The sequence below is a fragment of the Taudactylus pleione genome, unplaced genomic scaffold, assembly GCF_031769625.1.
Source record: "Taudactylus pleione unplaced genomic scaffold, aTauple2 ptg000642l, whole genome shotgun sequence".
NCBI lineage: Eukaryota > Metazoa > Chordata > Amphibia > Anura > Myobatrachidae > Taudactylus > Taudactylus pleione.
This window is the reverse complement of record NW_028285044.1, coordinates 2,784,714-2,801,651: the sequence shown is the minus strand read 5'-3', so window position 1 is coordinate 2,801,651 and position 16,938 is coordinate 2,784,714. Positions and strand designations below refer to the sequence as shown.

General features: G+C 47.2%; 1 protein-coding gene across 2 annotated transcripts in view; it reads left to right on the top strand.

The window, feature by feature from the left end:
- The window catches only part of LOC148479004 (2-amino-3-ketobutyrate coenzyme A ligase, mitochondrial-like), a 64,381-nt gene that overhangs the window by 2,176 nt on the left and 45,267 nt on the right, over nt 1-16,938 (top strand). The window lies entirely within an intron of this gene.

The window sequence follows — 16,938 nt, the reverse complement described above, 5'->3', positions numbered from 1 at the left end:
GTCACATACATACACATGAAGGCAGACACACACACACACGGTCATACATACATACATACATACATGGAGGGAGGGTGATAGACATAACGGGTATAACCTCTCTTACCTTAATGTGAACCCCGCAGCTTCTTCCTTGTCGATATGCTGCTGTAGCCCCGCCCCCTGCAGGGGTCAGATGAACATGTGTTGAGCTCCACCAATCAGGGCTCAGCACAAGCTCTTCTCTGACCATGGAGTCTCACTAGAGCAGGAAGGCAGGACAGGACGCTGCTGCTGACCCGGCAGGCTGTCAGCTACTTGACAGCTGCTCCGGAGTCCGAATTCAGGGCGCCCTCTGGTAAGTAAGGCGCCTGGAGCTTGCGCTCCAGTGGAACCGCCCTCCCTACGCCCATAAAATTATGTAGAAGCTGCAGTCTCTATCTGACCCCTATGTACCAAACTCCAAAAGGCAAAGCTTGTATGAGTTTGGCCCCGCTAGTTTACACCATATTCAGATGACATAAACTGCTTTACGCCTATGGAAGCCTCTCGCAGCCTCCAGCTGACTCCGGAAGCTGACACTGTGTGCATGGGTAGTGTCGGCTTCCACAGGAGAAGTCTTTCACAAACTTGAAAGACTTCTACAATTTGCCGTCGGATATAACTCATGCCAAAATTATTCCGTATTTTGGAATGTTCCGTATTTCGGAATATTTGGATATGGGAGACTCGACCTGTACAGGACTCAATAAATGTAAAATGCAATGTCAACATTACGCATATGACAATAGATAATACCAGTTAGTATGATTTATAAATCAACTAAGCTTCGACTAATCTGAGGATGGTCACTGGGCACCTGCTGCTGCCACTAAAACAGTTTCCTGTTTAATTTAAATCTGCCAACTAAAGCTGGCCATACACGCTACAATTATCGGTGCGATCCGCCCGATATCCGCGGATCACCCCAATAATTGTAGCGTGTGTGCCGGCGACCGAGGGTTAAATTGCTCGGTTGGGCATGCTGGATTGTCCAGCATGCCCATCCGATGAAATATTTGAGGTAAACTGTTGGCCTCATCGGACAGTATATGCCCAGCCGCGGCCGACAGACATTTCCTGCGTTCCTTCCCATGGAAGGAACAGGAAAATGTCTCCCCTCCCCAGTGCATGCCGTGGACATCTGCGGCTGGTAGGTTGCCAGATAAAATGTCTTTCGGTCTGACAGGCATTTTATCTGGACGTGTATGCCCAGCTTTAGATGGAGAACCTTTTCTGGTTGCTAATTAATAATGGCCTTGCAATAGGGTATGTGGGCAGCCAAAATCTTCAGACTTCAAGATTGCAGCATCTGATTGGTCCTTCCACTTGCAATACACCCTATCTTGTCTCATAGTCTGTAAGACAAACCAGACTTGGGACTTCATAGAGTGGCTTTAAAAAGCTTGCAAATCCATTCCATTCTAAAATACTGTGACCGCTCCATTTGTTGTATTTAACAGGATCCCAGTGCTCACATATATGGGCAGTTTGACAGTTAAAATGTCGACATCATGGGGACAATGTGAGCACGAACCTGGAATGCCAACAGTGACGTGCAGTGAGGTCAATGGCTGGGGAGGCACACATGGAGATGGGTCTGAGTCCTGGGAACCTGTCTCACCCCCTACTCACTGTAACTCCCCTCACTACACTAAGCTTCGGTGTCCATTGATTCTCATACCTGCATCATTGTGTCTTCTCTTGCTCCTACTGACTGAGCTCCATCTCTAAACACTGCAATGCACTTCCTGGTTACATGACGCATCCAAGTTGTCATCAGTGCTCAAGGCATGCCCCCATATTCAGAGGCAAACCTCTATTAGCTCTTTCTGTGCAGCTTGCTGCCCGTGGTGGGGCCCCGCCCCCATTTCTGCAAGCAGTGTCTGACTATACAGAAGCGAGGCTGAGCTGTTGCTGCCTCATCTCTTGTCTCCCTGCAGTCCCAGGGAGCTCCACAAAGCTGGTAAGTGTTAACTATAAAAATGATTACAATAAACAAAGATGTTTATAAGTTATAAATATCTTCTGTGTATTATTGTAACAATTTTTATATCAAATCTGAGGAGTATGAGAGTGGAGGCTCTGCCTCCTCTGCTTACCCTGACTGCATGTCCCTGAATGCCAATATGTTAATAATGCTATTTAAAGCATTTTAACAGTGTCTGCTTTACCACTTCAAACACGAGCACTCCAGTAATTGAGCAGTTACTATAATTCCAATTTGTAGAAAGTTTAAGTACATAAATAAATATTGTTCAAAACAGCCTATTCTAAAACAAATGTTTGCTAACTATAAAGAATATTGATATGTTATAAAGGAAGAGACACCTGTAGAGGATAAGGGCGATTCAATTGTTCAGCCCCCTGCAATTTTTTTAAGGCGCCCACCGAAGCAATTCAATTGTTGCTCTGTCTGAGCGCGATAGCCGCCGTCGCAGGAATTTCTGCTCGCACCCTCAGGAGGGTGCAAGCAAAATGTGCGAGAAACCTGTGGTTAGGGTGCACTAACCAAAACTTTAGATGGGTTTAGCTGTTTTACACGGCTAAACCCGGTCTAATAAGGCGTGAGGAAGGGCTATAATTAATGAGTGCCCAGAACAATTGAATTGTAAAACTGGGCGCTCATTAATTATCACCACCCACGCAACAATTGAATCACCCCAGTGAGACTGAGACCTCCTGTCAGAACAAAAAGGGAAAAGACATCCATGTTTTGTAGGTAAGTGCTAGTAATGTAAAGTATATCTCTGTCTGATAGCCCACAGATAAGTGCTCCCATAGAGAGAGGCATTCTTACCAGTTATCAAAAAATCATTTTCACTGAAAGTACCGTAATAAATTGAACGCTGCGTTGTCAGGGGAGTGTACTGCTCCACCCAAAGAGCGCCACCCTTGAGGTATCATTGGTGAATCCTCTAGTATGAGTGTTTTTGATTTTTTTTCTAATTATAAAAACAATTTATTAAGGATAATTACAGACTAAATACGATACAAAATCAATATAAAACACAACAGAGCCCTGTAATGTCCTCATACTAATTCTGTAGCAGAGCGGTCAGTGACAGACCCCTATTCCAGGAAACTGTATGGAACCTATGGGCCTGATACAGAGGTGGACGCAGTGGCGATGTTGGATGGAAACGGATGATATTTTCAGTCTGCGCATGCGTCCGCATTGCACTGTGCATGTGTCACGATGGTTACCGCTCAAAGACGCAGATCACATTGCACGTACAGAGATGCAGTTTTGGTGAGGGTTTCTGGGAGGTAACGGGGTGGCTAGCCAGACGTGGCGGTGTTGCGGTCAGTTGCATTGGTACAGGCTTCATGTTCAGGTGTAGAATCTGTGCCTCCATAGGGCTGGTGCAACTGATGATGCGTCATAATATGCACAGCCGGTAGGCTTCTCAGGAAGGCAATCGGCTGTGGCATTTGTTTAAAGACGCAACCACTGCTGCAACTGCATCCACACATGGGCAATGCGACTCGGACACCAGCACAGACTTGGAACACGAGCCACTTACTGTACGTCCGACATCGCCACAGCGTGTACCTATGAGTCAGGCGGTGTATTATGTCACTGCAGGAAATGCGTAATTACAGTAGATATTTTTTAGGTGCAACCAAGTTTCATGAAAAATGACATTAGTGAATCACCCGCATTCAGGTGGATTATTTTGAATCCATTCTATTACATGCACTTTATTACACAACCGTATATACATTGTAACAATGCAACTTCCATACATGTGAAATGATGGGATTTGCTGTATGTAACAGATGTGACATGGCAATATACACAGTATTCGGCAACACTGTCAGATAGCAATAGCCTGACAGATAGAGGAGACTATTGTAGACCCCCAGGGATTCAACCGATGTACAGTAGGTTACAAGATGTAATTTGTTATAAGACAAGGTTCCCCAGATGCAGCCTAAACCCTGCCTTGTTCTTATACAAACAGAGGTGGGAAATCTCTAATGGCGCTACCAAAGGAGCTTAATAAAGCCGCTGTTCTATAGGAGGGTGTCAGCCGCTGCACTTGAGAGTATATATACAAAATAAAAAAGAGATGGGGAGCAGTGCTGGTTCAAAATGTACACATCTAAACTATTCTACACTCTGAAGTCTTTATTGTGGAAAAAGTGTGAACCCTTGCATTTAATGGTATGCTTACCAGCATGTTTACAGTTGTTATAAGACCCGGGCGGTTAAAATGCTCTAAGCAGGATTAGACTCGTGTATGGACCAAGGCATCGGCATTGTTGTGTCAACTGTGTGGATATAGGGCCTCATTCAGACCTGCTCGCAAGCACTGAGCGCTCGCAAGCGGGTCGATGTTGAGGGTCTGCGCACACGCAGCGACTGCACATGCGCAAGCCCCGGAGCAAGAGAGAAATTCTCTCGCTCCAGGGCTCACTACAAAAGGGGCGGCTGCGATGGTGATCGACAGCTCGCACCGTTTTGTAGGCGGGGTGGCTGGCCAAACGGAGGCGTTCCCGAAGGAAAGCCTGCCGTTTGGGGGCGGCTCCACTGACATCACTCGTGATGTCAGTGGTGAGCTTCCTGCTCTATTAGAGCCAAAAGCTCACTGGGGCTTGCGGCAGACGAGACCCTACCACACGGGTCTTGTCGCAAGCCGTGATGGTCTTGACCATCGCGACCATCAACCCGGCCGCTCGCTAAAGCTGTGGGTGGTCACCCACAGCTTAGCGAGCGGCCAGGAGGCCGGCACTTTACAGAGAAGCTGCTGTCCTCATTCAGAGCGAGCTCTCGCATTTTGCGAGCGGCTCTGAATGAGGTCCATAGTCAGATCGACATATTGTATCCAGGGAGAGCCTACCTTGTCATTAATGATTCAAATAACACAAAGAAGATGCTTTTGACACAGAATGTGTGTCATAAGTATCTGCTTAATATTCTAATTATTTTACAGGGTAAAATGTGTTTAGGAAGCGCCGAGAGCGTTACCGCCTTCTGAGTATAGTAAACATAGGAAGCGGGGGCAGGGCCAAGCCGCAGGCAGTAAGGGCCCACTGAAAAATAGCAGAAGATGCGGCCCCTGCCGCATCTCCTGCTATAAATGCTTCAGTGACAGGGATGTACTTTCAGCCCACATCAAAACATGCCCCTGTCACTGAAGCAGATGTGATTGGGCACTGGGCAGCATCAGATCCAGCACTAGCGGAGGTGATGACGGTAGTGGGCATTGGGGCGGCGAGGGCGGCAGTGGCCGGCAAAACTGATGCTGCCCGTTAACACTGGCGGTGGCATCGGAATTGGGCAAAGTCGGCCGGTAGCAGGGCATTGGCAGCTTCGTTGCGATCATTGGCGGTAGCGGGCGGCGGCGCTGCGGTAATGGGACATCGGCAGCAGTGATCATTAGCGGCAGACTTTGCTTAGATTGTGGTTGCAGACCTGGATCCTGGAGGATCCAGTGCCTGTCAGCCATTACTTATTTAAAAAAGTAGAAGCCAGAAGCCAGCGTGAGGCAGCGGCTGGCTGTCCGTCGGCGGGGAAGGAGCATGCAAGAGCTCCTGATGATAGAAGACGCCAGAGGCCCTGGGGAGACGGCGGCCATGTAAAAGAGCCTAAAGACCGCCGCCCCCCAGGTGAAGTCACTGTATAATAAACTTTTATTAAATAATCAAGTCTCTTGTAATTTTTTTTTTTTTTTTATATTTTCTTTACAGGCGGACTACAGGTGCTGCCCGGCCCTTAATGTCCGGGCATGTAGGCACTTGTGGATTTTTAAGTGCTGGCATGCTGAGGCAGGCTTGCTGGGACCTGTAGGCCGCCTATAAAGAACAATATTATACAATGAACCTCGCACCCACCACCACCAGGGGCATAGCCATATTGCTCGGAAGGTGGGAACCCAATTTAAATTATTTTGGTATACCCAATTTTTGAAGGAATTTCAGCACTAGGCTGACTAGCTTGGGGGTGGGTAATGTAATGGCAGGGGAACCCCACACTGAGTGTACCCCCTGCTGTGGCATTATCCTCCTGGTTGGTTTAGCCTGGTCTTGGTTACTGTTAAATGTAATCAGTATGTTTACTGGGTTCAAATCCCCACGCTGATAGCCCGATGGAAGAGATCCCAACACCGGAGGTAAGTTTACTATTCCTAACCCTCTCTTTCTCCCCCTCCCTAACCCTAACCCACCTTTAGGGGTGCCTAACCCTAACCTCCCCCCTTAGTGCCTAACCCAAACCTCCCCTCGTTAGTGCTTAAACCTAACCCCTTGCCCCCCACCCCGCACCATAAACCTAACCCTCACCCTCCCCGGGGGGGGGGGTGCCTAACCCTAAGTCCCCCCGGGGGGTCCCTAAATCTAACCCCCCCCCATCCCCGGCTACGTGGATACTTACTCGCGGCGTTGGGCTATCGGTCCGGCATCCTGTTGGAGTTCCGGCATCGGGATTAACATAGACGTCGGTATTTTGACGCCTATGTTAAATCCCTTGCCGGGATTACACTGTCTGTATTGAGACCGGCGGCCATGCGTCTGCCGGTCTCATAACTACATACCCTGTTAAATAAGGGGAACCCTACGTGTATATATACAAAAATATGCCCTTCTTTGCGCTAACAGTATGCTGCACCACACCGTGAGTCCTCTGTTAGAACGAACCCCAGATTAACCTATAATAAAAAATATCAGGGTGCGCAATGAATAACTTGTAGGAGTCCTTTTGACAGTTCGTAAATAATAATTCAGAAAGTCTTTAGTGGACTTGCAGTCAAGGTGAATCTTGACCCAATAGACTGGTTGGAGCCGTTAACTCTTAGATGTATTCTTTCAACCAAAAGGACTTGATGATAACTTCTTAGGTAATCCAAATGACAATCCAAGCGAATCTGGATGAAACCCTTCACCAAATGTACACCCAAAAAACGGCCATATAGGCCAAACATTAATGAAAGGCCAATTGTCTTATCATAAATTTATTTTAAAATGATTTGCAATTAAAAGATATTGTTTACAGTAAGAAACTGATCGATTCAAGATAGGACCTTGCCAACACCTCTTGGTGTTCAATCAATGGCGGGTCAATGCCTTTATAATACCACATACATGCAAACAAACCGGCACTCTGCTCCTCCAAACGTGATGATAGCCTGGGTGCCTTCCCTCCTGGCAGCAACAACAGCCACAACCTGAATATACAGTGATTGATCGTGGGTGGCACTCACAGGTCTTTTGTAGAAAGTAATTTATAAATAAGGAGACACTACTCCAAGCGTTTGATTAACGTTTCAGTTGTTACACTTTCGTCAGAATCAATCTTTACATTACAAATGCGCTTATATAGATACATACCCATCACCATGCTGTGTTGATTTCGGTCTGGGTCAGGGCGATGGACGATGATGTCACCAGCTGGCGACGCACGCTCCCTGGCACCTCCTGCTCCCGGGAGGTTGCCTGGCAACCAAGAACAACAATCAGCCGTGTGAACTATGCAGTCATGTTGGACCACGTCCAGACTGCAATTATAACTGGCGTGACATGACTCGTATAAGGACAAATCTGCAGCATAGCAACATGGGTATTATTTCTATGTTGCAGATTTAACCTTTTCATTACTCTTGGGGGTGTGCCTGGCACTGACGACAAGCCGGGCTGCCCCCAAGCGCTGCTGTCTGTGTGAATACAGTTTCCCCACCTGCGGGACACTGTGACCCACGGGTGGGGCGCTACTAAGGAGGACAGGGTGCTTTCTGCCCTTTAGAAATAGGGCAGGGTGCAGCGCCCCACTAAAACAGCCAAGCGGGAACGCTATGTTTATGATGTAACAAGTCACATGGTCAGTATAATTTGGTGAAAAATCACCTGCTGCATGCATTTTGGAGTTACTATCTATTTATAATCTATCTACAGGTTGAGTCTCCCATATCCAAATATTCCCAAATACTGAATTTTAGCATGACTGACAGTAAAACCTTTGCTTTTTGATGGTTCAGTGTACACAAACTTTGTTTAAGGCACAAAATTATTAAAAATATTGTATAAAATTACATTCAGGCTCTGTGTATAAGGTGTATATGAAACATGCATGAATTTCATGTATGTACACAAACTTTTTGTTTGAACCACAAAATGACTGACAATATTATATAAAATTACCTGCAGGCTGTGTATATGTAAGGTGTATATAAAACATAAATGCATTCTGTTTAGATTTGGGTCACATTCCCAAGATATTTCATTATGGTATGCAAATATTCCAAACAACGGAATATTCCGATATCTAAAATACCCCTGGTCCCAAGCATTTTGGATATGGAAGACTCAACCAATATTATTTAGGTTAAAATAAGTTTATACTACAAGATCTGTAGACATATTAACAGATACAGTTGATAACTGACAGTACTATAGCAAGTCACATGATCAGCCTATTAAGGTTATAAATCACATCCTACCTGCATATCTATCTACCTATCATTATTTTAATATATAACATTTAGGTTAAAGTAAGTATACCTTACGTTGGGAGATGTCATATCGCCAGATACAGTTGATAACTGACAGTTCGCTACAAAATGGTGACCTTCCTACCAAAGCTGAGTGACCTCACAAAGGCTGTTTATGATGTAACTAACAAGTCACATGGTCAGTAAACTGAAGTGAAAAATCACCTCCTGCATGCATTTTGCCATTGCTATCTATTTATAATCTATATATCATTTAAGCTACAATAAGATTATATTACAAGGTCAGTAGACATTTTAACTGATACAGTTGATAACTGACAGTTCTATAGCAAGTCACACGATCAGCCTATTAGGATTATACATCACATCATACTTTCAATTCACCATATATATCTATTCATTATTTTCGTTTATAACATTTATGTTAAAGTAATTATACCTTACATTGTGAGATGTCATATCAGCAGATACAGTTGATAACTGACAGTTCTGTACGAAATGGTCAGGGCCAGATTAACAATGGGGCAGATGGAGCCACAGCTCCAGGCCTCCACATAAAAATGGGCCCATCATCAGCATGATGATGACTAGCAGCCTAGCTGGTTACAGTCAACCATTAAATATAAATATTAAAATAGTTTTTCTAGGTTTCTCACAAAATTATAAATTTTTATATATTTAGGGAGACAGTGGGGGGTGATAGTGTATGGAGTGTAAACCCAACACTTGGCTCTGGTCAACACCCACACAGCTCCTCACCTTCTCAGTATAGGCCCTTAAACATTTTCAGCCCCAGGTTAATGTGGCCCTGTAGGGGGGGAGGGGAACCTCTACACATTGTTTTTTATTTATTTAGGTCTTTAACAATGCCCTCAGTCTAATGGTGATAAATAACTACACATACCATTCATATCACTAATAAACATCACAAGTTGGAGAGAAGTTGGCTGGTCTGCTGAAAAAGTTGGCTGGTTGTAAGGTCTGATGAAAGTTGGTTAGGTGTACGGAGCACCATTTTAGTTGGACAGACTGGGTGGATGGATAAAAGTTGGTCTGATGTATGTACAGCTTAAAGTTGGCCACACAGTTATTGATTATCTTTCCAACAATCCAACTAGTTGTCTAAATCCAGTTGATTTTACCAACTTCACTGAACAATCGTTTTTCTTCCGTGTTTTTTTTTAACGTTTGGAACAAAAATAAGGAAGCAAATTACATTGCTCTCAACCAGCCAGCTTGTTGGCTGGTCGGCCAACAATACTCTTGATGGCAGTTATATTTTTTAGAAGTCATTAGCCTGGAGTTCACATACATCTTCCAACCTAGACTTTAAATACTAAAAAAGTATTCAAAGTATTGACAATTGAAAGTACTGTTATTTGTTAGTTTAAGCAGAGTGAGTTTGTCTATTCTTGTGTTTTAGAAGAAGATTAGATCACCTTTTATGACCAATTTATGCAGAAATCCAAGTAATTCCAAAGGGGTCACATACTTTTTCTTGCCACTGTATCTATATGTCCTTACCAGTATTGTTCTTTTACTTTGATATGTATGAACATAGGGCCTGATTTTGAGATTCCTGATCGCAGTTGCTAAAATATGCTGACTACCTCTCACTCGCTTTGCAGGTGAATCATCTGTGCAAGCGTGATTGTAATACAATCGCTGTGCGTGCGCAGTGTGGAATTCAGCATGCGCAATGGCTGACAATCGCTTGATCTGTATAAATATCGGCATTGTGTCAATCTCTGAATCGGGCCCATAGTTCGAATCCTGGAGCCTAAAGGTGCGTACACACCAGACTATGTTTTACACGATTGCCCGATTTTGACGCATCGGAACGACAAATCGTGTAAAATATGTCCAAATCGTGAGTGTCCACTCACGATGCGCGTACCTGCTAGTCGTACATCACATCTTCAGATCTTGCCTGCTGCAGGTAAGATTTGCTAATCTCATACATGATTTTGTGCTATAGATAGATATTGTGCACGATGGATCTCAAGTAAGATTGGACACTTGTTAGCACCATATCATGTCTTGGAGTTCCGGGTAGCTCCCGTGGAGAGTTCAAGGGAAATAGCTCATGATATCGCATTGTGAGCACATCGTTTAGTGTGTATGCACCTTAACAATACACCACTATGTAAGTATATGATTTTCTACATAACCAGGACTGATCACATGACCAGACCACAAATTAAATCTAATAGTTGTTATAGAAAGCCGATAAGCTTGTTATGCACTAGTGTCCAAACGTGACCATGCTCTCTAAACAATGGATTTGTGCTTCATACAAGTTTTATATAAAAGATACAGAATAATTTGCCAAGCTTGGCAGAGTATGATCACGTGATCAGTGATTTAGGATTGCCTCTTTAATTGAGTTATTAAGGAAGATTAAATTTTCCCTGACACCAAGGGCCCGATTCAGATATGTACGAAACTATCGGGTGTATGTACATATCAGATGGTGGGGCGTGTGCAGAACGGGATCTGTGATGTCGCTCGCAGAGAGTATTTAGATGCAAAGAGTTGGTTAGGAAAACGTGGGCGTCGCAACCATTTTATAGGCGTGCCGTACCAGTGATTGCGTCCCTGTATGCAGTTTCGCTAGTGCCGGCACCTTAGTTCCCTCTTCCATTCTGAGTAGCCATAGGGTCACTCAGAAAGCTGATGATCGACTGATCTGCAACCAATGTTGCAACATTTTACGCAGATACTGCAACTTTTTACACTGTGACATTTGCATATTTCTACTGCAGGGTCCATAGGGTATCCACAGGATACCTTGGGGTATAGGTGGTCGGGCACCACAGAGTTAGTTTTTCATCCTCCTAGGATGCACTTGGGTCCCTCTCCTATACCCCGCCCCGAGCCTCAGGCACTCAGTTTCGTCGGTGCTCAGAGTCGGAGCACCTCTAACAGAGGGGGGCTGTTTTGGCCCCTGAAGTTGTGGGGCAGCTGTGGCTGCACATCTAAGTGTACACCATGGACTGTCAGTATTGACGTCCATGTTGTCACTCCTCCACCCCGCTGGTACCAGAACGCCGGTACCGATCTGGGGATCCTGGTAGGTAACTGGGGTCACAGCTAGCGGTGACCCCGGTTACCTGGACTGTGGCCTGATTTACGGGGGACAAGGTAAGCGGCGGGGTCCCGCAGTGGGTCCCCGCTGGGATACACAGTCCTAAGTCCCCAGGCAGGGGGCTCCCTGGGGACTGGCCGCAGTGTGGAGCCAGGTACTATCCTGCGCATCCACTTAGCCCTTGGGACAGCGGGCTGCGGCGGTGTCCAGGATCACGTCCGGCGTCCTGGGGGTTAATTGCAGGCCAGAGGAGCACGCCTTCCCTGCACAGCAGCCGGCGCATCCCCTGCTGCACACTGCCTCTGCACAGCGGTCTGAGCCATGGCCTTGATTCAGAGCCGGACTCTCTGACCAGAGCGCTCGCTCTGAATCAGGGCCCACCTCCATAATTATGGAGCGTCCTCCTGGACGCTCGTATAGCTGTGGGTCACCACCCACAGCATATACGAGCGTGCAGGTTGATGGTCGCGACCTTCGCCACTGCGAGCTGAAGCCTGCGGTTAAGGACAGCCGCTCGCGAGTGGGTCTGAATCAGGCCCAATGTGTGCAGCTGCTCCTTCCCCGGACCCGCCTCCTCTCTGCTCCTTGTCGGCCATATTTCTTTGCAAAGTGTGGCAGATGCCGCTGAACGCTGACATCGTGGTCCGGGTCCCCCCTGCATACCTCTCCTCCGCAGTGCAAGGTCATAGTATGTAGCGCTGTTTCCTACCAGACTGTGTCTGTGTAGTTGAGCTCAGCGCTGATAGTGCAGGGTTTATTCTGCATAGTATGTGACTTCATGCTAGCTCTGCTGCCTGTACTTTTATTTCTGTCAGCCATTTTACCTATCCCTCTTCTTCTCTGCTAAAGCCCTTGTGGTGCGGTGTTGCAGGGTGTTTATTACCTCACTATACATTTATTGTCTGTGAGGTGTGTCACATACAGCTCTGTGCCATTCATCATGTCTGACAGTGAACGTGATTTTCCCAGGCATCCAAAATGTACCATATGTCATGTACAATTGGTGGAGGGTGATGGGCACTCTGAGGGGTTATGTAAGGCGTGTTTTCTGCTCGCACACCCTATTGCTGTCTCTGCGCCTGTGCAGGAACCTCCCTGGGCTTGTTTTGCTAAGACACTGACAACCCTGGTGGGCTAGTTAGCGACGCCCCCTGCGTTTCCCCAGATGGGGTTTTCACAGCAGTCAATGATGTCGTCTCCTATACATGGGTTCCCCAAACAGTTAGTGGTGCCCCAGACTCTCCCCCTTTCGCCCCTTCAGGTCACACAAGAGCCTGCGTGGGTTAGTTCCCTGTCCACTACGGTGCAACACCTGTCGGACCTGTTACAGGGGGAGTCGTCATTGCGGCCGCATAAGCGAGTCTCAGGCTAATCAGTATGATCAGGATGACGCATCGTCTGATGACTGTGAAATTTTTGACCATTCTGATCAGGAGCCTTTCCGTACTAAGGAGACGGAGTCTAAGTGTAAGGTCTATATAGCTTGGAGGTGTCTCTGTCTGGACACGGACTCGTCTCCTGACCAGGTGGAGTTGGTGGGTAATCTCAGGGATTCAGCCACCTACATTAATGAGGCAGCTTTGGATATAGGTCTCCTTGCTTCCAGGATCTCCTTGGCAGTAGTGGCAGCTCGCCGCACTTTGTAGTTGCGTTCTTGGAAAGTGGATGCAGATTCCAAGAAAGGTTTGGAAGGATTGCCCTTTAATGGACAAGTCCTATTTGGCCCTGATCTTGACAAAATTGTGGCTACTGTGGCGGCAGCCAAGTCTGCGTGTCTGCCGCCTACGGTCCCATCAGGGTCAGGTTCTTCGTCCTTTCGGCCCTATAGAACCCATGGTAAGTCCAGGGTACAGTCCTTTCCGAGGCGGGCAGGTGCCAAGAAACCTACAAAGCCAAAGAAGCAGGCTTGGAGTACCCGACGTCCTGCTCTCAAGCCTGACGACAATCCTTCAGCCTGACGGGACGGGCCTCTCTTTGGGGGACGCCAAAGTGGGAGGCCGACTTCTTCAATTCACCCAGTGTTGGTGTCTGACCACCTCAGAAACTTGGGTAAGAGAAGTAGTTTCTCAGGGGTACGCCCTCTCCTTCCGGCGGAGGCCTCCCAGCCGGTTTTTCACCATGGTCTTCTGTCCAATCAGGACAAGGCCCTGGAGTTCAAAAAGGTATTGCACTCTATGCTCCAGGCTGGGGTCATAGTGCCGGTTCCTTTGTCTCAGACGGGATTGGGGTATTACTCCAATCTTTTTCTGGTACAGAAACCCAATGGGTCCTACCGGCCAATACTCAATCTCAAATCCCTCAACAAATTTTTGAGGGTTCCTCGGTTCAGGATGTTGCGTACCATCATTTTAGTGATGGAGCCTGGGGATTTCATGGTGTCGCTGGATATTCAGGATGCTTACCTGCATATCCCTAATGTCGCAGCGCACCAGCATTTCCTCAGGTTTGCAGTGGTCGACAACCACTTCCAATTTCAAGCACTGCCCTTTGGTCTGGCCACAGCGCCTCGAGTGTTTACCAAAGTTATGGCAGCTCACCTGCAGATGCAGGGGGTTCGCTTGTTTCCCTATCTGGATGACCTCCTGTTGTTGGCGGAGTCTCCAGAGAAACTTCAGCACCATATGCAACTGACAGTCTATGTTACAGAATCACGGTTGGCTGATAAATTGAAAGGTCCTCCCTGGTGCCATCACGGAGGATGATCCATCTAGGAGCTCTGTTGGACTCCCAACATCAGAGGATCTTTGTGACAGAGGAAAAGATCTCTGCATTACAGACAAAGGTTTGCATTTGCCTGCAGAGTCGCTGGGTGTCTATTCACTCGGCAATGAGGTTACTGAGCTCCATGGTGTCGATGTTCGACATGGTGGAGTTCGCCCAGTTCCACTCAAGACCTCTGCAGAAGTTGATCCTCTCCAGATAGAATGGGTTGCCCCATCGAATAAAGACAGACAATGGTGCTTTCCCCGGAGGTACGTCTGTCTCTGGCCTGGTGGCTGCAGACTGCTCATCTGAACAGGGGGCGCCCCTTTTGGATTGCGGACTGGGTCCTGCTGACAACGGACGCCAGTCTCCAAGGCTGGGGAGCAGTGACGGGTCCACACTTCTAGGGAAGGTGGACACCAGCGGAATCTGCTCTTTCGATAAACCTATTGGAACTTTGGGCAGTATTCAGCAAGCAAGACGGGTCCTGCATGGAAGACCCGTTCTGGTACAGTCAGACAATGCCACCACAGTGGCTTACTTAAACCACCAAGGAGGGACTCGCAGTAAGGCGGCTCTGACAGAGGTGTCCCTCATTCTAGCTTGGGCAGAAGGCAATCTCCCTGCCATATCAGCAGTGTTCATACCAGGAGTCCTCAACTGGGAAGCAGACTTTCTCAGCTGTCAAGCCTTGCATCCAGGAGAGTGGTCTCTTCACCCAGGAGGTATTTCAGCTGCCTGTGAACAGGTGGGGCCTTCCAGAAATAGATCTCATGGTCTCCCGACACAACAACAAACTGCCGGTGTTTGGGTCAAGAACAAGAGACGCAAAGGCTTTTCTAGTGGACGCCCTGTCGGTCAGGTGGACCTACCAGTATGTATACCTCTTCCCTCCGTTCTCCCTTTTTCCTCGAGTGATTCACAAATTCAAGCAAGAAGGTGGCACGCTCCTGCTAATAGCGCCAGCGTGGCACTGGTACTCAAATCTTCGGAGTTTCTCAGTAGACACTCCAATGCTGTTGCCTCAACATCCGGACCTGTTATCTCCGGGTCCTTTGTTATCATCCGGACCTGAGTCGGCTGTCTTTGACGGCGTGGCTATTGAGACTGCCCTCTTAAGGTCTAGAGGTTTTTGCCCATCTCTGTAGTTAACACCATGCTATGAGCTTGGAAGTCTTCATCTGCCAGTATATACCATCGGGTATGGCGTACTTTCTTTCAGTGGTGTCGCCCTAGAGGCTATGCCCCTCTGGTGTTCCGGTTATCCAGGGTGTTAGCTTTCCTTCAGGCAGGCTTGGATCACGATATTCGCCTTGCTTCTCTTAAGGTGCAGGTGTCTGCCCTGTCAGTATGGTTCCATCGTAGGATTGCTATGCTTCCTGATGTCCGCACCTTTATGCAAGTGTCCTACGTATTCAGTTTCCCTTTGTTCCACCTGTGGCGCCTTGGGATCTGGCTGTAGTCCTAAGGGCTCTTCAAGGACCGCCATTTGAACCACTGGGCTCATTGGATTTGAAATGGCTTACATTTAGACTGTATTCCTTCTGGCCATTGCTTCAGCCAGAAGGGTCTCAGAATTGGGGGCTCTCTCATGTCGACCTCCATTTCTCATTTTTCATAGAAACATGGCTGTGCTTCGCACTCGTCCTGGGTTTCTTCTGAAGGTGGTATCTAGTTTCCACATCAACAAGGAAATTATTGTGCCGGCCTTTAATTCACCAGACCTTTCGGTTGGGGAGGCCACTTTGGATGTGGTGCGGGCTTTAAAAATTTGTTAGCCGCACCGCTTTTTTTTAGGAAGTCGGACTCGTTGTTTGTCCTTTTTATGGCTTCCGGAAGAAGGGTTGGCCTGCCACTAAGCAAACGTTGGCAGGATGGATTCGCCTGGCTACTTCTGAAGCTTATGTTCATGAAGGCCTTCCTGTTCCAACTTCTGCTAGGGCTCATTCCACTAGGTCTGTGGGTCCTTCGTGGGCGGCTCGACGTGGCACCTCAGCGGTTCAGCTTTGCAAGTCAGCCACATGGTCATCTGTCCATACTTTCGTACGGTATTATGCATTTGATACCTAAGCCTCTCAGGATGCTTCCTTCGGGTGACTGATTCTCCTTTCAACACAGGAGCGTCCCCACCCTTAAAGGATACTGCTTTGGGACATCCCAAAGGTATCCTGTGGATACCCTATGGACCCTGCAGTAGAAAATAAGAGATATGGTAAGAACTTACCCTTGTTATCTCTATTTCTACGAAGTCCATAGGGTTCCACAGGACTCCCACCTTGTATCACCTGTACTTCAGATGGGTTTTTCTGTCTCCTTCTGGTGTGAATGTGATTTCTTGTGTGTTCCAGATTTTCTTCTCTCTTTTTCTCCTCCTCCGGCCTATGGCTTGTGACGTAGCTGAGTGCCTGAGGCTCGGGAGCGGGGTATAGGAGAGGGACCCCAGTGCATCCTGGGAGGATGAAAAACTTTAACTCTGTGGTGCCCGATGCTGCGTAAAAAGTTGCAGTCGTGATGGGCTTGGCATACAACTCAGAATCAGGCCCATAGTCCATGTTATTGAATTCACTTGCTATGTGCAGATTTTTCTCGGTATGTGCGTTGTTTTTATAACTTAGGGGCCCATTTATCCACGAGTTTTATCATATGCAACAAGTGATGAGACTCATTAGCTGGAGCACA